The 20,022-nt window shown below is 40.2% G+C and overlaps 1 protein-coding gene across 1 annotated transcript in view; it reads left to right on the forward strand.

Moving 5' to 3' along the window:
• The first annotated feature begins 497 nt into the window (after nucleotides 1-497).
• LIFR (LIF receptor subunit alpha) overlaps nucleotides 498-20,022 on the forward strand; it is a 122,701-nt gene continuing 103,176 nt past the window's right edge. The window contains exon 1 of the mRNA XM_055367621.2: nucleotides 498-617. The gene's annotated coding sequence lies outside the window, so the exon portion shown is untranslated. The remainder of the gene's footprint in view (nucleotides 618-20,022) is intronic.

A 20,022-nucleotide genomic window follows, 5' to 3' on the forward strand; every position in this document is an offset into this window, starting at 1 on the left:
CTGTAGTTCCAGCTACTCGGGAGGCTGAGGCAGGAGAATGGCAGGAACCCGGGAGGCGGAGCTTGCAGCGAGCCGAGATCGAGCCGCTGCACTCCAGCTTGGGGGACAGAGCGAGACTCTGTTTCAAAAAAAAAAAAAAAAAAAAAAAAAGACCTATTGTGGTTTTCAGGATTACTCTAATACTAGAAGGTTAGATTGGCCCCATGGATTCCTTTCACACTGACATCTGAAACACACTGCTAACTCCTAACCTGGGTTGGACTCATGCTGCTGGCCTGGAGGCAAAAGCTTTTTATCCCATTACTAGTTCCTTGAACCACAATCCAAGACACAATTTGGTTTTCCCAAGAGTTTTGTTTTGCACTGCTGATGCATTCCAGTCATTGTTGTGATGCATTTCCTTCTCCTCTTTCCCTCCAGCCCCTGGGCAATGCCACACATGTATATATAGCCTCCTAGTGTGAACTTACTCAAATCCTAACCCTCTCTCCCAGAACGTGTCTCTGCTGCAAGGCACCGGCCCCTTTCGCTCTGCAGAACTGCACTTGCAAGACCATTATCAATTCCTAATCCCAGCTCAGAAAGGGAGCCTCTGCGACTCATTCATCGCCCTCCAGGTACAGTACTGCTGGGGTTTGCTTCCTTCCTTCCTGGCTTTGTGTCCCATGTCCCCTTAGACCTGTCCCCCCTTTAGATTTCTTTTCACTCTGCTTTAATACCAGTTGTGAGGGTCTCTCAGGGCTCTGACCTTGCCTCTTTGTCCTACAAAAGTGTATTTCTTGTGTGGTTTCCTGTGACCTGTACTTACCCAGACTTTCTCCAGTCAATCCTTGGCATCCTACAGAGATGGTCTTCCTCAGTCTTCAGTCTCTGTAACGATACTAGCCCTTGTTTAGAGACTCAGAGTAGAAATGGTCACTGTATACAGTTGTACAGTTTCTGCACCGCACAGACACCTGAGGAAGAGAGCAAGTGGGTAGGAAAATCCAGCTTGCACGCTGCTCACCAAGATGAGTGCCTGAAGCTGCTCTGTGGAAACCTAGAGGAAGGTACATTGTTTTGCTTTTTTTCCATGTCAGATATTGATAGAATCACATATAACTACATTAGATTATCAGCTAAAACCAGATTAGTGTGTTTTATTGTCATGTCATTGTGTATGTGAACATGAAGACTTTTAGAGTGCCTGAAAATATTTTATGAGAAACAGTTAAATAGGTTCCCTTTTTATTTTTCATTACTACACCTTATTTCTTAGAGCAGTTTTAGGTTTATAAAAAAACCAGAGCACAAAGTACAGAGAGCTTCATATACCCCTGCCCACCCTGTCCACCCCACTCCCAGTCTCCCCTATTAGTAACATCTTATGTTAGTGTGGTACATTTGTTGCAATTGATGAATCAATATTAATAGATTAGTATGAACCAAAGTTCATAGTATACATTACTATGTATACTACGTATACTCTTTGTGTTGTGCATTCTATGCGTTTTGACAAACGTGTGATGACATATATGCACCGTTATAGTATCTTACAATAGCTTCATTGCTATTGCTAAAATTCTGCTGTGCTCCATCTGTTCATCCTTCTTTTCTTCCCTGCCTTCTCCAGGCCCTGACAACCACTGATCTTTTAACCATCTCCATTGTTTTGAGGAAAGTACACTTTTTTCTTTGCACAAAGAACTGTCTACTAGCCAAAACCACAGGATGCTTCTGCCCAGAGGAACACCATTTAAAAAAATATGCGCAAAGGTTTTATCACAGCCAGCCAATGCCTTGAATCCAAGCTCTAACCCAATTCAAGACCTTTCCCTGGATCACGTCCGTGTGTCCTGTCTCTCTTGTTTCCCCTTATCCATCTAGCATATACTTTTCCTGGTAAACATTTCTATCTTTGTCTGTTCAGGCTGCTGTAACAAAAATACGATAGTCTGGGTAGCTTAAACAAAAATCATTTATTTCTCACAGATCTGTAGGCTGGTAATTCCAAGATCAAGGCACCAGGTAGAATCAGAGCCTGGTGAGCACCCACTTTCTCGTTCTTAGAGGACCGTTTTCTTATCATGTCTTCACATAGCAAAAGGGACAAGGGGGCTGTCTGGGGTCCCTTTTATAAGGGCACTAATCTCACTCATGAGGCCTCTACCCTCACAATCTAATCACTTCCCCAAGGCCCCACCTGCTAATGCCATCACATTAAGGGTTAGGATTTTAACATATGAATCTGGGGGAGACATAAACATTCATTCTGTTGCAATTACCTTATGTGCCCCTCTCATCTACCCACTTGTCCATCCCCCTCCTCTTCTCTGATGCATCTTCTATGTCAGCCCTGTCTGAAAGCATTTTCTGCAATGATGAGAATGTTCTACACCTGTGTGGTCCAATATAATAGCCACTAGCTGCATGTGACTATTGAGCACTTGAAATGTGTCTCATGTGACAGAACTGAATTTTTAAGTTACATTTCATTTGAATAATTTAAACTTAACTCCAGGTGGCAAGCAACAATTGTATTAGACAGCATAGGTTTAAGTTTTTACCTATGCCAGATTCCCCATTCTAACAGAATTCATTAACATACCCCCAGTTCCATACTGGATATCTTCCCCTCCCCCGCCTTTTTTATGTTTTTTGTTTGTTTGTTTTGTTTTGTTTTTGGTTTTGAGACAGAGTCTAGCTCTGTCACCCAGGCTGGAGTGCAGTGGCTCGATCTCGGCTCACCGCAACCTCCGCCTCCTGGATTCAAGGGATTCTCCTGCCTCAGCCTCCTGAGTAGCTGGGATTACAGGCGTGCACCACCATGCCTGGCTAATTTTTGTATTTTTAGTAGAGACAGGGTTTGACCATGTTGGTCAGGCTGGTCTTGAACTCCTGGCCTCGTGATCTATCCGCCTCAGTCTCCCAAAGTGCTGGGATTACAGGCGTGAGCCACCACGCCCAGCTGCTCCTTCCCCTTGATTCTTTCCTGGCTAATCAGAAAAGATACAATTCTTCCTGACCCCATTGCTGAAATAGTCAGCTACTATGTCCGTCACATTTATTACCATTAAATTTGCAAATATATGTACAACCGTTATATATCCATACAAACTAAAAATAGTTTTAAAAGTATTAGTTTAATTTAATTAAACTATTTTTTCTAAAAAAATAGAAAAAATGTGTACATATGGTGCCGTCTCACGTAATATTTTTTTTTTTTTTTTTTGAGACGGAGTCTCGCTCTGTCGCCCAGGCTGGAGCGCAGTGGCGCAATCTCAGCTCGCTGCAATCTCCACCTCCCAGGTTCAAGCATTTCTTGTGCCTCAGCCTCCTGAGTAGCTGAGATTACAGGCATGTGCCACCACACCCGGCTAATTTTTTGTTTTTAGTAGAGACAGGGTTTTGTCATGCTGGCCAGGCTGGTCTCAAACTCCTGGCCTCAACTGATCTGCCCACCTCAGGCTCCCAAAGTGCTAGGATTACAGGCGTGAGCCACTGTGCCCAGCCTCACATAATGTACTTAAAATTTCTTTAATTTATGAAGCTAGTTGATGTTGCTTGTCTATACCTTTTAATTCTTTCCTCTTTTTTTTTCTTAAAGAAATTTCCAATTTCTTTAAAATTTTCTGTTTAAAACTCTATACTCCTAGAAAACAGAGTAGAGTTACATAACTAATGCTTTATTTGGCAAAAACTACAAGGCCATAGTTAGTGGGCTAATATATGTCAGTTCAGATGATTGTGGCACCAACTTTAAGGTATGAAAAGGGGAGAAGGGAAGAAATAATAACACCAAAAGAAATTAAGAGTTTAAGTCCAAGAGTCAGCATGGAGTGGAGTTAAGGAACTATGGATTGTGGTTCTTGGGAGGCTGGAGTTAGTGGTAAGCATGTCTGTGCCACCAACCAGTCCAGGGCATTGGTCATATCACTGAATCTCTCAGAGACTCAGCTCTCTGCTTCACAGCATGCAGGTTTTCACTACACCCCCCAATTTAAGGCGTCTTCTAGATCAAAATGCTCTTTGGGTCAAACGCAGTCTTAGGAATCACTAGGAAAGTTGAAACAAACTTTCGTCACACAGACTGTTTCACATCATCCCACCTCCTGTCACCCCCTTCTCCCACCTAGCAATGTTTGTGACGAATACACCAACTTTCCTGAGGACAAGAGCAAAACAATATTTTAAGAAACAACAAAACTCAGTTTAGAGTGAGTCACTGGGCCTGACCATGGTGGCTAAACTGACCACAAAAGTTTGTGAATAGTCTATATGGTGTCCTTCAAACATCTGCGCAAACCTTTTATTTCCAGTGCTTTGAACAGAAATAAACATAGTCATTAAGCCAAATTCTACATTCCACAAAACAGATGAAAAGTTAAAGCATAACGTTAAGTCCAAAACATTAGTGTGGAGTCCTCAGCTGAATACCCCTTGCCAGTATGCCCATGTGAGCAGTCAGTTAAATGCCTGGTGTCTGTTATATGAGCAGTGGGAAATCTTTGCATACAAAAAAGTGTGAGTTGTACTAAAGTAAAATCAGTATTCTGGATCCCTTAATGTGCACATAATTACCACTTAGGCTTCTAAGCGAAATGATTTGCTAATGGCAAGTAAAATGTGACATGGCCCAGAGTGAAAAAATTGATTCATAACTTGGGAAGGTTTGACTAGGTTGCCCTTAGGCAAGTGCCTAGAGGGTTTTCCTGTCTCTCCCTAAACCTTGCTTCTGCTGTTCCAATGTACAAAATAGGGATAGGGTTGTTGTGAAGATTAAATGAAACTAGGGCAGGTCTTCTGGACAGATACTATTACAGTGCTGCAAGCCCTTCCTTCAGAATCCTTGGCACCATTACAGTTCTACATTTATTTATATCATCATTTGACTACTGTCCCTCAGCTGACTGTACATTCCATAAGGACAGGATTTATGTCAACTTTTTCTCAACATTGCTTCACCACCTTCTCATAGAACCTGGCATATAAAAGGGAGTCAACAACAATCTTTTGAATGAAATGTGTAAGTCATTTGCAGTCACTGGTGTCAGATCCCTGGGTTTGAATGCTGTGTGCTTGGACAAGTAATGTTTCTGCCTTTGTCTTAGTTTCTGCTTTCTATAAAGGGGAGATAATAATGGTATCTACTTGACTGAATAGTTGTACAAATTTAGTGGGATAATACTTGCAAAGAGCTTGGAACAGTGTCTGGTACATAGTGAGGACTCAATACATGCTAATGAATTTCGATGATGATGATGGTGGCGGTGGACATGCAATAAGCTCTTCATAAATAATAGCTCTTCTTCTAATTGTTATTCACGGTCATCATTGAAACAGTATTTGCCTTTTGATTATCAGTCATATGGTGGTCCTTAGTTACCTAAAATATCACAGGACCACTGCTTTACCTTTCTATGTTATGCCAGGCACAGAGGACAGAGGCAGTGTCAAAGGAGATACCCAAATGATGTTTACAATGGTACACGGGTCTCTAGGGTCCAAGAAAAAGTTACCAAGTATTTTCCCACCTCCCTACTTTCATCTCCCTCTTACTTCCCAGTCCCTTCCCCCCATGCTTGTATGGTCTTCTGGCTCTTTGACCAGTCCTCCCTGGGGATTTTCAAGTACCCAGCTTGCAAATCAGCCTCCCCAGAGGATCTGTCTCTACTCATCATAGTCAAAGGATGTAATCTGTTCTCATGTGGAAATAATTTGTTCAGAGAATGTAAACGATCAAAGCCTACATTTCTGTATTCAGGAGAGGAAGAGAAAATAATAGAAAAGACTTAAGGCTAACTCTAGGTCCTGCATTTACTAAGTCACTTCTGATAAATTACTTGGTAAATTATGTCTTAGAAAAACCATTGGTTTGGTAGGAATAATCAAAATGGGATCCGTGTCCCGGGTTTGTAAGAATTAAATGAGTTAACTACATAGATGGTTTAGTTCCAATTAGATAAGAGAGTTTCTAAACAGTGAAAAGTAGAAATTTTGCCACACCCTGCCCTCACAATTCTAGCATTTCCAGGTTTCCAAATCTGGGAAATGTAGCTAAGGGCTTTTCCTCTCTCTAGGGACTCCCTTTACAAGTGGTGGAGCTACTTTCTGCTCGAGGACAAAGAAGGAGGGAGGACACACATACACACACACACATTTTCTTCTCTGCCTTCTGACCCTTTGCTACTGCAACTCTAATTTGGGAATTAAATTTTAATAATTCTAAAATCCCATTTCAGTACTTTCCATATACTATTATTTAATGGAATAAGTTTATCAAATCTTATCCTTAACCCTTTTCCCATTTTTTTAAATTTCATGATACTAGATTTGAATTTTATAGCATTTTCAAGAATCACTTGGGATTAATTTGAGATTCAGTTTCACTTGAGAACTAGCTTTTGTAAAGTTGAATTATTTTTAATAAGCAAAATTACTTTCACCCATTTTATTTTTTTAATAGTTAAGGAACATTCACTTTGATATTCATAGTCCTCTAAAGTATAACATAAGCATTACTATTTCTTGTTTAAACATGATCAATAGCTAACTTGTAAAAAAAAATGGGGAAAGGAGTTAGCCCTACACTTAAAGGAGGCAGTATCCCAAAGAATATGATTTTTAAAATGAGATCAATAACATAGAGCTCTTCATCCTGGCTAACACAGTGAAACACCATCTCTACTAAAAATACAAAAAAAAAAAAAAAAAATTAGCTGGGCGTGGTGGCGGGCGCCTGTAGTCCCAGCTAGTTGGGAGGCTGAGGCAGGAGAATGGCATGAACCCAGGAGGCCAAGCTAGCAGTGAGCCAAGATCGCACCACTGCACTTCAGCCTCGGCAACAGAGCAAGACTCCAACTCAAAAAAAAAAAAAAGAAAGAAATAACATAGAGCTCTTCAAAGTAAAAGTACAATAAATACCAATAAACATATGCATAATTGGGTCTACTTTATTTTTATGGGTAAAATGTATAAATGCATTGCTAACCTATAGATAGATGATTTGGGGAAATAATGAAAATCTCAGAGTGTTTCATACACTTTCTAGAGTAATTCCAGTTCTAAAGAAAAATTTCCAGGCAAATTCTCAAGTTCAGATCGTAATGTGCCTTTTACCCTATTAGGGGCTATTTCTTTCCTGAGCATTGTAAGGACAATATCTGAGATGTGCTTGATTAATCCATGGGGATTTAAGGCCTTTTGAAAAAGACACTCAAAGACCTAAGCAAATATACCTTCTGATTTTTGTAAATATTTTATTCTTTACTTATTTGTCTGAGCAAAATTGCATAACTTACTAGCAACTCCAACCACATGTAACGTTTAACTTAAAAAACAAGTAGGGAAGAAAAATGAGGTTTAGTTAAAATTGAAAATTAATTTCTTTTCTCTGTAATACTGACTTCTGTGAGGATTTTTAACGATGAGGTCAATAAAAGTATTTAAAGCCACGGGGAATGATTAGACAGTCTCATCATCCTGCATACAGTGTCCTTCATATGAAAATTCTTCCTCAAGCCCTTTCTTCTCCCCTTCCTTCCTTTTCAGACTGAGCACCTGATCAGAGAAAACCTGCTTGACTGTGTAGCCCTGAGAGTTTGGTTTCCCAGAGGACAGTTCTAGGCCTCTCAACCTAGAACTTTCCACCTGTGTGACCTTGGGCTAGTGGCTTAACCTTCAGAACCTCAGTCTACTCATCTGCAACTGGGTATCCATGTCACATGTTAATGTTGGCATTATATTGAATATTGGGGATTTTGCTAATGAGAGAATGGTTTCCCTCACAACCTCCAATTGCAGCTAACTTATGCTTTGATATAATGTTGCTCTAGGTCAAAAATAAAACAGGCCTTGTGATATGTATTAATGGATAGAGTCAGAAATACAGATTCCAAATTCTACAGTAGCAACTGAGAAGGAACAGAAGGCAGGGCATATCTCCAGGCCAGGGCCTTTGAATCCCTACACCTAATGTAGGCCCAGGCACATGGTAAGCACTAGATAATGTGCTTTTGAAGGGTCTTTTGATGGATTTTGATAAGTTGCCCCGACTAGAATGAAGCTGGTAAAACTAGAAGGCAATAGAGATTTATGGGTTAGGAGCAAAAGGTGGGAATCTAGCCCACTGGGTTCACACTGCAGCGTTAAAGTGACTTTGGGCAATGTCATTTCTCAGATTCTGGGTTTAAATCTGATCATTCTTCTCCCTGTTTGTCCCCCATCCCGTACACTCTTTTAAAACAGTAACAACCACCACCACCACCATCTTTAATGGCTTTTCACTGCCTTTAGGATAAAGTTCCAAATGTGGCCCACAGCATCTTGTCCCTGCCTATCTCACCAGTCTTCTCTTCCTAGTTCTGTTAGCTCAAGCAATAGTGGCCCTTTTTTTTTTTCAGTCCTTCGGAAGTGCTACCTGACTCTTTCTTGTTCCTGGGCCGTCTTGTCCAACAACATCTTGTCTCATCTGCCTGGAGTGATTTTCACCTTCAGCACCAGTAACGCCTCCCTGTTTGCCGGAATAACTCTTAATGTCCAGGCTTAAACATCTTTTTTATCCATGAGGTTTTTCTTCCCATCCCTGTCTAGGTTAGGGCCCCTGGTATATGTTCCTCAGTTTCCCTCTTTCTTGACACTCACTGCATTGGGATGTCTGTTCCCCATTAGACTCCATGGGATGTTTGTGTGTTTGTAGAGGGCTGGGGTGGGGAGGGGTAAGGGGCAGGAGGTCTACTTTTTTCAGTACTGTATTCCCAGGGTGTAGTCCTGTGGCTGTTCATAAAACTCTCCAAATGGATGAGTGAAGGATTTAATATCAAGAGACCAACATCAGTCTACCTTATAGACTGGTGAAGGGTAATGGAGATCAGCGCAATTCTTGGCACATAGTTAGTGTCTCAGTCAATGGTGGCTATTATTAATAACACAAATGCTTAATTGATGGATTTCTTTCATTTCTAAATTCTTTGGTGGACACTTTTCCAAAAAGGAGAGTTAAAGGAAGATATGCAAGCTGCCATTTTGCACCCATTCATCTGAAAACTATTTGAGAGTTTTAAAGCAGAACGAGTTGAAACAATGTGCCAGACCTAAAATTGGAGCCAACGCAGAAAATGGCTTTGACGTGATGGATCTAGTATAATTGTGTGTTTGCAAGGGCCTCGGGTCTGGCTACACTCCAGGTGTAAGCATCCCTAACCCAGTCTATCAATCAGATGTTACCAGTTTGAAGGTTTCTGTTGTTTTTTAAACAGAAATATGAATGGTGCCTATAGGAATCTACATGTTAGCACTTGGAAAATGACTACAGTGAGTATCACATAAAAACACAATTTGCAAAAGATAATTATGGAATCCACATGAAAGTCTTACATCTAAGGCTTCTACATGAATAATGAAAGGTGAACACTGTAACTACAGTTAGAATTCTGAGGTAGGATTTTCATAATGAGGACCATGTTATGTACAGCTTGGTGTAACAGACTTGTATCTTCTTTTATTTAAACATTATAAGTGTGAGACTTCTTTTATTTACAACTGACCAGGTCTCTTAAGTTATAAACTTTGCTGAAGATTTAACATAGGTAGGACAGTTTGTCATAATTCTTAGCACTGGAAGAAACTGTGAGTTAAAGGAACGAGGCCATAATGTTGCTATGTCATGGGTCAGAGCCGATGTTTTAAAATGGGGGCTTTTAATTGACACCCGGGTGACAAGAGTGAAACTCCGTCTCAACAAAAAGAAGGAAAAGAAAAAAGGAAACCAAAAGCTTTTACCAGAACCCCAGGCAAATATCTACTTATGTCTCAGTGGCTGGGGAAGTGGGGAAAAGGGGAAGTGGATACCGGATAAGTAACCAACAGTGATGCTACACTCGGCTTAGTTGCTTCATATTAGCCCAGTTGCAGATGGGAAACAGAAGGGGATTGACTGCTCTGGGTCATCAATCATGCTTTCTTGGTGGGGAGTGGATGAAGAAGAGAAGATGTGATAGGTCATTTCTGGCAACTTCCAAGTCTATAATAGCCTAGCTAGCAAGGGAACTCACTGACGATATTTTGCTATTGACTTATATTTTTTAAAATTATTATGTTATTTAGAGTAAAGTAGATAGCCATGTGAGCTGACCTAGATGCTTTCCTCCATGAAAAAAAAAAATGAGCAACTAGGTTACCATTTGCAATGGTTCATATGTGACTCTGAATGACTGTGTGTCCCTCTGTTTTAGAAATATCTGGACCTTCCTGATGTCCAGGTTGACACACATCCTGTTTTGCCAAGTTGGAAAGAGGTCTGAAAATCCCATTCCATTTTATTTGAAGAAACTACCACAGCATTTCTTCTTCTAACCCTAATGGGAAGCACATGGAGATCACTGAACGTTGGGAGCCCTTCTATGCCCAAATTATGTTTTTTAAGCAAAGAGCTATGATAAAGCGACCTCCAAACATGACCCTGGCAAAAGTCAGTAGCCTTGCTTGTTCTGGCCATGTTCCTGATGTAATCCAAGGTTCTGGGAAGATTCACTTTAATTACAACCCCTTTTGATCTGTTCCTCATGGCCTCTTACATAACATGTATTACAGTTACTAAAACCGAAATTTTCATCTTTGAGCTAATTAAATGGATGTAATTTGTACTTGACTTCTTTTCTTTTAGAAGAGCTGGTTAAGTCAGTGTGTTGTACTGTTTTTCTAAGGCACACAACTTAAATTCTCTTTATTTCTTTAATTTTTGTATTTAAGTAAAACTTTAGCTTTTGTATTCTATTACAAAGATAATAAAAAGACTTATGGCATCATCTAATTTTTCTTTAGCCATCATACAATATCCTATGAAGAATATTTCTTTGGAAAGTATTTTCTTCTTTTTTAAAAAATAAATTTTACTGTGTATATTTGAGGCTTACAACATGATGTGATGAGATGCATGTATTAATAGATAGTAAAACGGTTACTATAATGAAGCAAATTCACGCATCTGTCCTCTCACATAGTCACTTTTGTGTGTGTGTGTGACAAAAGCTGCTGAACTCTACTTATTTAACAAAAATCCCTAATGCAATACAATTTTACTACCTATAGTCCCCATTTTTTACATGAGATCTCTAGATGTGTTCATCCTACTTATCTGCTACTTTTTATCCTTTGACCTACATCTCCCTATTTTCTCCCCACTGACCCATAACCACTGTTTTATTCTCCTTGTCTATTTGATTTTCTGTTTTAAGATTCCACATATAAGTTAGGTCTTGCACTATTTTTTTTTTCTGTGTCTGGCTTACTCACTGAGCATAGTGTCCAGGTCCATTTATGTTGTGGCAAGCATTAGGATCTCTTTCTTTTTTAAGGCTAAATAATATTCCAGTGTGTGTGTTTGTGTTATGTGTGTATATGCATATATACCACATTTTCTTTATCCATTCATTTGTTGACACTTAGGTTGTTTCCATGTCTTGGCTATGGAACAGTACCACAATGAACATGAGAGTGCAGATATCTTTATGAGTGGGTGATTTTATCTTTGTGTGTATACCCAGAAGAGGGATTGCTGGGTCATACGGTAGTTCCATTTTTAAATTTCTTTAGGAGCCTCCATACTGTTTTCCCTCATGGCTGTATCAATCTAAATTCCCACCAACATTGTACAAGGGTTCTCTTTTCTCTACCATCTCACCAATATTTGTTATTTCTTGACTTTTCAATAATAGTTCTATTATCAAAAGGGTGTGAAATGGTATCTAATGAGTATGAGATGGTGTCTCATAGTGGCTTTAATTTGCATCTCCATGGTTGTATTAATCCATTTTCATGCTGCTGATAAAGACATACCCGAGACTGGGTAATTAATTAAAAAAAGAGAGAGAGAGAGAGATTTAATGGACTCACAGTTCCACATGGCTGGGGAGGCCTCACATGGTGAAAGGCAAAAGTTACATCTTACATGGCAGCAGGCAAGACAGAATGAGAGCCAATGGAAAAGGGAAACCCCTTATAAAGCCATCAGATGTCATGAGACTTATTCACTACCATGAGAACAATATGGGGGAAACCACCCCCATGATTCAATTATCTCCCACTGGATCCCTCCCACAACACATAGGAATTATGGGAGTCACAGTTCAAGATGAGATTTGGGTGGGGACACAGTCAAACCATATCAATGGTGTTTAGTGATGTTGAGTACCCTTTTCATATAGCTGTTGATCATTTTATGTCTTCTCTGGAGAAATGTCTGTTCAGCTTCTTTACCCCTTTTTAAATCAGGTTATTTATTTTTCTGCTATTGAGTTATAAATGTTCTTTATAACTTTTGGGTATTAACCCCTTATCGGATATGTGCTTTGCAAGTACTTTTTCCCAGTCTGTAGGTTGCCTTTTCTTTTTGTTGACTGTTTCCTTTGCAGTGCAGAAGCTTTTTAGTTTGTTGTAGTCTCATTTATTTATTTTTGCTTTTTTAGCCTGAACTTTTGGTGTCGGTGTTTTCTTAATACACTAATAAGTTCTCATGAGAATTGGTTCATTTCCAAAAAGCCTTGCATGGTGCTTATATATGAAAGTGAAAATCTACATTACTTAACATAAAGCATATGATTAATACTAGAAACACTCCATTCTCCATGTATCATGAAAATATTAGCATATGTTAGAATGCAAGATCAAAAAAGTGTTATTAAGTTGTACCATATTACTGATCATGAAATTTATAAATCATAATTTTGGCCTTCAGTTCAACAGCAGCTCTATGTAATAAGCAAGCCTCAATTGAACACGTTACGTATGTGCAAGGCACTCTGCTCTGAGTATAGGGAGGAATTAGCATACTGCAGTGCCTGTTCTCATACGACTCTTATTCCATCAAGAGGAAACAGACAAATAAACAAATCATTACAATGCAATGCGATCAAACACAATGATAAAAAGTTACACAGAGACCGGATTTAACTCTGTTGGAGGATGGTGAAGATAGGGCGTCAGAGAGGGTTCAGAAGGAAGGCAATGCCTGATGAATAGCTTCTTGATTGAAGGGTGCTGAGGAAGTGGCAGCAGGGAATTCCCTGGGCAGAAGGAAACCAAGTAAGCGTTGTGATAAAAGTGCAGATTAACAGTGATGAGAACCGAAACTAAGACAGTGCCAGTGAAATGCTGGCAGGGGCTGAATCTGCAGTACTTTGGAGGTAACACTGAAAACCTAGCAATTTGATTTAGTATTGTCCAAAAAGGTTACTAAAGATGAAGCTTACTGGTGGTTCATGGAGATAATTTTGCTGGTCTTGTCTTTTTAATAGATCACTTGATGTGAAGCAAAGTTTTAACAAACACTATATGTGCATAATTTATTTTAATTTGAATATTATATATATATAAATGCCCAAGGCTGTTTGCATAAATAGCATATCTCTAAGGTATTTGTTCTTGCATAGCAACAGACTGAGGGCAAAATAAGAAAACGATGTAAGTATTTAGTGAACATGGAGAAAAAACCAAACTGAGTCTGACTGATCCTTCCATCTCCTTTCTGCCTGATTGAAGGAGTTACTTGGTCACCTACCTCTGCATATTAGTTCCCAATCCTGTCTAATAAATTGCCAAGCAACAAACTGCCTGATTTATTCATTCTGTCAGTATGTTCTGAGATGCTTGGAACTGGCGATAGAGAAATCAAGAAAAGGCTGTAGCCAGGCATGGTGTCACATGCTACTTGGGAGGCTGAGGAGCAGGGATCACTTGAGCCCAGGAGTTCGAGGCTGCAGTGATCTATGATCATGAGACTGCACTTCAGCCTGGGCAACAGAGAGGACCCCATCTCTAAAAAAAAGAAAATTAAAAAAAAGGAAAAAAAAAAGAAGTGGTCATTTGTCCAGTATAATAAGCACATTCTTAGAAGTGAGGCTTGCAAGAATGCAGAGAAGTGAGCTAACTCTACCTGGTGGCAAAAGAAACGCTTCACAAAGGAAGTGATAATGCAGCTTTGAAGGTTTTTTTTTTTTTTTTTTTGAGACGGAGTCTGGCTCTGTCGCCCAGGCTGGAGTGCAGTGGCGCAATCTCAGCTCACTGCAAGCTCCGCCTCCCGGGTTCACGCCATTCTCCTGCCTCAGCCTCCCAAGTAGCTGGGACTACAGGCGCCCGCCACCACGCCCAGCTAATTTTTTGTATTTTTAGTAGAGACGGGGTTTCACCATGTTAGCCAGGATGGTCTCGATCTCCTGACCTCGTGATCCGCCCGCCTCGGCCTCCCAAAGTGCTGGGATTACAGGCGTGAGCCACCGCGCCCGGCCTGAAGGTTTTAAGAATGGGGAAAAGGAGGAATGTGTGGTGGCATTTCAAATATAGGATACTGTGCAAGATTACATTATTGTTTCCAATTACTTGTTCCATCTCCCTGTGACAGGTTTATATTTCCCTACCCCATTTAAGGTCAATTTTGGCCATGTGACTTGCTCAGGTCAATAAAATGTGAACAGAAGTGATTTGTGTCACTTATGAGCAAAATTCATCGTGACATTCCAGTATTACTCTTCTCCCTCTGACATGTGAGAAAACCATTTCCAGAAAGGACCTGCTCATTTCACTTCAGTCCCAGAAAAAAGAAGACTCTTGGAATAAAGCTGAGGCCAACCTGCAGCCAATGTGTAATATAGAAGCAAGAAATAGATCTTGCTGTTGAAAACCTCCAAGACATGGGATGCTGGTTACAGCAGCGTACCTTAGGAAAGCTGATTAACACAAAAATAGTCACTGAAAAGGCACAGGACTATGAAAGGGCATGGAGTGGTTGCGGAATGGTGAGAAGTTCAGATTGGCTGAGAGTGTAGACTCCGCGTTTAGAGAAAGACAGCCAGAAATACTCCAGAAAGGTAGCCTGGGAACAGATTTTCAAAGGGTCTTAAACGTCCTGCTAGGAAAGTTGAGTTTTAGTCTTTAAATAGTAGAAAGCCAGCAGAAGCTAAGGAGTGACCTGATAAGTTTTTTTTTTTTCTTAGGAAGATGATTCTAATAGGAGGGGAATGATGCTAGTACCAGGGAAATCAGCTAAAGCATTGTTATATTCCTAACCACCACTATTTATTGTGCACATACCATGTGTGAGGCATTTTGCACCTATTTACCAAAGTAATACAACCACCCCCTGGGGTGGACATTGTAATGATCCTTTTTTTATAGATGAGGAAACTGAGGCACAGAGAGGTTGAATAACTTGGCTAAATTACTCCAAAGACATTGTAGCATTAGAGTTCCATCCCAAGCAGTCTGGGTGCCAGAATCCATATTCCACTCTCAGAAGCCTAGAAAGTGGTAATAAGCATCTAAAGCACACGGAGATAGAAAAGAACATCTCGAGTCTCATATTTATGGGGCTGCAGAGGCTGAAGGTGGGCATGAGGTGAAGCTTAGGGGTGACAGAGATGCAGGAGCCACAGATAATGCCTCATTCTTTACTGAAGAGGCTCAATTGGTGCTGAAGCAATGAATTGGAACGAGGGAAAAAAAGAGCAGGTTTAGGAAAGGAAAATGATGAGTTTTGCTTGGGATACATTAATTTTGAGGCAGATGTGAGGTCAGGTGGAGATGACCTACTGGCAGTTAGAATACGGGACCGAAGCTAGGAGCAATGTGGGGTGGAGACAGATCTAGGTGGGGCAGAAGGCCAGGTAGCAGATTAATTCATCCTGGCAGATGTAGAAAATGACTTCAAAAGAGTGTCAAGGGAAGAATTTGGAGGAACCCCATGATTTAAGGAGTAGATCTAGGAGGAAGAGCCAGAGAAACTTTGACTGGGAGGCAGTGATAAGGGAAAGGAAGGTGGCAGGGAGAGAAGAGAGGATGGGTTTTCAAAATGATGATCACCACAGTGACTTAAAACTGGAGGAATTAGGAGGCAACCACAGCCACCTCTGTTTGTGGCACACTCCAGCCATTGTGACTTTGAGAAACAAGAACCTCCACTTCCACAGCAGCATAAATCACATTGCACCTTATGAGTATCCCAGTGGAGGAGGTACAAGGATGCATTTGGGTGGAGGTGGAGAAAAAGTAGAAAATGAGCTTCCCTGATGATGACTCTCATAGAATTAAGTACTTTTATACTAATTTATAACTGCAGAACTTATTTATGAACTTCTAAAATGACAGCTTCCCATAAATGGGGAAAAAAGTGCATTGCTTCAATTTCCAGGAATTGCCTAATTCCAAACATAGTAATGAGAAGGATTTAAAATTAAAATCCTTTCTGGAACACTCTTCTACCTGGAAGAGCTAGCTTATTAGAGTCACCTCTTATGTGTTCTCCATTAACACTATTAAATTTCAACCGCCTGTAACTAGTTCAAAGAATATTAAGATATTTGCATAGAATTCCCCAGGTTTTTGGATGACCTAGTAGAATATCACATTTTTAAAAACACACGAATAGCTCAAAGCTACACAGAGTTTATTATGCAACATTCTATTAGGAATAGCTCAAATGAATGCTTTATAATAGAAGAAAGTGTTACAGTATTTTGTCTATAACATAAATGACTTTCTTGGTGAGTATACCTCAAATTATTGAGGTATGTTGAGATGGTGTTTGGAAAATGTTCCATGGAAACAAAGCTTGGAAACTTGAGGTTAAACAATCTTGATTTTATTTTTCTATTGCAGGACTTCTGAGAGCCTTCGGTGTGCTGGTTTACATTGCATAGCTCTAGAGATGGGTATTATGTAGGAGTTCCTAAACTTATCTGACCATACATAGATTCCCCTCTTTTTTTTTTCCAAAAATATTTGACCTACTTTATGAAATGTCCTATATAGCAGATTATATTTCTGTTCAAAATGTTGGCTGCTCCTCCCTGTGGTATCCCTTTTCTGTAGAAATATTATCCTTCTCTACTTCACTGGCCCCAAGTGTGGCCATGTGACCTGTTTTGGCCAATGTAACATGGCTGTGGGTAAGGGTAAGGTGTCTTCTATCAGACACTCGAAGAGCCAGGTGTAGTTCATCTATTCTTTGTATCCTTTGCTACAAGACCAGCTATGTCCCAAAGTTTGTTCTGACATCTTAGAGTTCTGGAGAGTCCTAGAATGGAAATGTAAATGCATAAAAAATAAGTCTTTGAAATTGTAAGCCATTAATATTTTGCATCATTTGTTACCACAGCCAACTGAGCCTAAGGTGACTAATGCCTTCTACTTCTAAGTATTTCTAAATTATCTGAACCTTTACCACTTTTCACAGGTGTACTCATTCTGTATTGATTGTCTAAATGAGGAAGTGTTCTTGGAATTATTCTTTAGGTTAGGACAGTACACTTGAAGGTGAACTAAAAAAATATATATGAAACGTGTCTTAAAGAAATGGTGTCTAGGCTGCGTGTGGTGGCTCACGCCTGTAATCCCAGCACTTTGGGAGGCTGAGGCAGGCAGATCACCAGAGGTCAGGAGTTTGAGACCAGCCTGTCCAACATGGTGAAACCCTGTCTCTACTAAAAATATTTTTAAAAAGTTAGCTGGGTGTGGTGGTGGACACCTGTAATCTCAGCTACTCAGGAGGCTGAGACATGAGAATCACTTGAACCCAGGAGGCAGAGTTTACAGTGAGCCAGGATCGCACCACTACACTACACACTACAGCCTGGGCGACAGAGTGAGACTGTCTAAAAAAAAAAAAAGACATAGTGTCTAGTAGTTACCTGGAATTTTATCAAAAATGAGTATTCTTGGTTGGGCGCGGTGTCTCATGCCTATAATCTGGGCACTTCGGGAGGCCAAGGCAGGCGGGTCACCTGAAGTTGGGAGTTCGAGACCAGCCTGACCAACATGGAGAAACCCCGTCTCTACTAAAAATACAAAATTAGCTGGGTGTGGTGGTCCATGCCTGTAATACCAGCTACTCAGGAGGCTGAGGCAGGGGAATCACTTGAACCCGGGAGGCAGACGTTGCGGTGAGCCGAGATCACACCATTGCACTCCAGCCTGGGCAACAAGAGCAAAACTCTGTCTCAAAAAAAAAAAAAAAAAAAAAAAAAAAAAAAAAAGAAAAAGAAAAAGAAAAGAAAAGAAAAAGGAAAAGAACAGAATATTCTCAGGCTCAATACTCAGAGATTCTGATTTAATGGGCCTTGGATGGGTCCTAGGAATCTGAATTTTAAACTAGATATTACCAATGCAGCTTGTCTGTTAACCACAACTTGGAAAAATGCCACTCTAAAGCCACTGTTTGATTAACAGTCATGTGATAACATGCATTTAAATAAATGTCATTTCAATTTAAGAAGGCACCATGGAGGGTCTTCCTTGGAATTCCTGGAAGCATGTATGAAATCAGTTTTATCACATTTGAGTTTATATTCATTACATTTTAGTGCAAAATATTTTATGCACAAATGATACTTTCATGCTTAAATGCCTATGTTGTTCAAAAAGCCTGATTCTAAGTGACCCTTAGCTCTTTCAAAAAAATAAAACCAAAACCAATCTGCTTTAAAAAGATTAAGTTCTGTTACCAATGAAGATCAAGGGCTATTTCAGTTGCAAGTGACAGAAACTTAATTCAAACTGTCTTAAGCAAAACAAACATTGGTTACAGAGCTAAAACGTCCATGGTTTTTGAGAGGATGAAGTTCTTGGTTGACAGGGCAGGACATGTCAAAACTGGAGAGAAGCACTCTGGGAAGGTGTCTGGGAGGTGGGGATGCTATCAGTCAGTGGGCAGGAAGAGGAGGGTGTGCAGGTTCTTGTGGGAGGAAGACTAGGCAGGCAAGGCACTATCTGGACAGTGTGGGAAAAGGTGAAGGGGCAGTCTAGGCAGATGACTGGCACCGGGGAGATTTGGCCAGGTGTGGTAAGTGGAAGTCCTGAGAGCTGGGTAGGGAATAATCAGAAAGGAAGGAGTAGGTGGGTAGGCAGAGCGAGAGATGTCAGTCAGCTGAAATCAGGGCTCCACTTACAATTAGATCTAGATACTCAAAATGTAGCTTCAAATATCTGTTTCTTTCCATCAATCAGCACTACATCCTCCTCCATTGTTAGCTTCATACTCAGACATTAAGTCAGGATGAGAAGAAAGGAGAGGGAGGAGAATGAGTTGGCTGAATACCATGACCAGATGTTTAGAAACCAAATCATAAAAATCTTTTTAACTGGTGTCTTTGAATGTCTTAAGCTTTTCAAGAAATTCTTATAACCTTCAGTATCTGTTTGTGTCATCAGTGTCAGTTCAAATCGATTCCACTGACAGCTTGATAAATGATTTCCAATTTTATCTCAGACAAATGCAGTGTGGTTCAATCAATGGTTTTGCTTATGTGAGCACTTTAGGATTGTGTCCGATCCATTTCTACTTAAAAATTTAGTTTCAGAGTGTTGCTTGACTAATTTTCACAACTCTGTGCTTTGAATGTGTCTGAATATTGCCCCGAATCCCTCCCTATAACAGGCATGAAGAAAATCTGAGATAGAAATAATACGTACTTGATTACTTGATCCTTTATCACAGGCAACTAACTACTGTAACCAGATGATTCCCTGCTGACACTATTGTGATACCTGCCAAAGAAACTGTCTAATATCACGTTAACACATTAAAAATGACAACCAGCCAGGCCTCCAAGCCTTCTTTCACTCTTGGCATTTGTAGTTGTTTGCTTATCGGATGGTGTCACGTTTCTATGACTCCCAGTGCTGGCTCGCATTATAGTCAAGTGGAACCAAGAAAATGCCGGCAAGTCTGTCATGGAAAGCTAGGCCTATAATGCACAGGACAACCCTCTTTAACCAAAAATTATCTGGCTCTGGATGTCAAGAGTGCCAAGGTTGAGCAAGGTTATGCCTGTTTTAGATAATCATAGGAACTCTGGCTCTTACCTGTAAGAAATTGAAAGGCGTGATCAGGTTTTAAGCAAAAGGAAGAATCATCCAAGTTACATTTTTAAACAGGATTGTTCTGGATATGATGTTGACCACAGATGGCAGTGGAGCAAGCAGGAAGAAGAGAGGACTGTTAGCAGATTATTGCAATAACAGACAAGAGATGATAGTGACTTAGACCAGCAAGGT

Source organism: Gorilla gorilla, chromosome 19 (genome assembly GCF_029281585.2).
Source record: "Gorilla gorilla gorilla isolate KB3781 chromosome 19, NHGRI_mGorGor1-v2.1_pri, whole genome shotgun sequence".
Taxonomy (NCBI): Eukaryota; Metazoa; Chordata; class Mammalia; order Primates; family Hominidae; genus Gorilla; species Gorilla gorilla.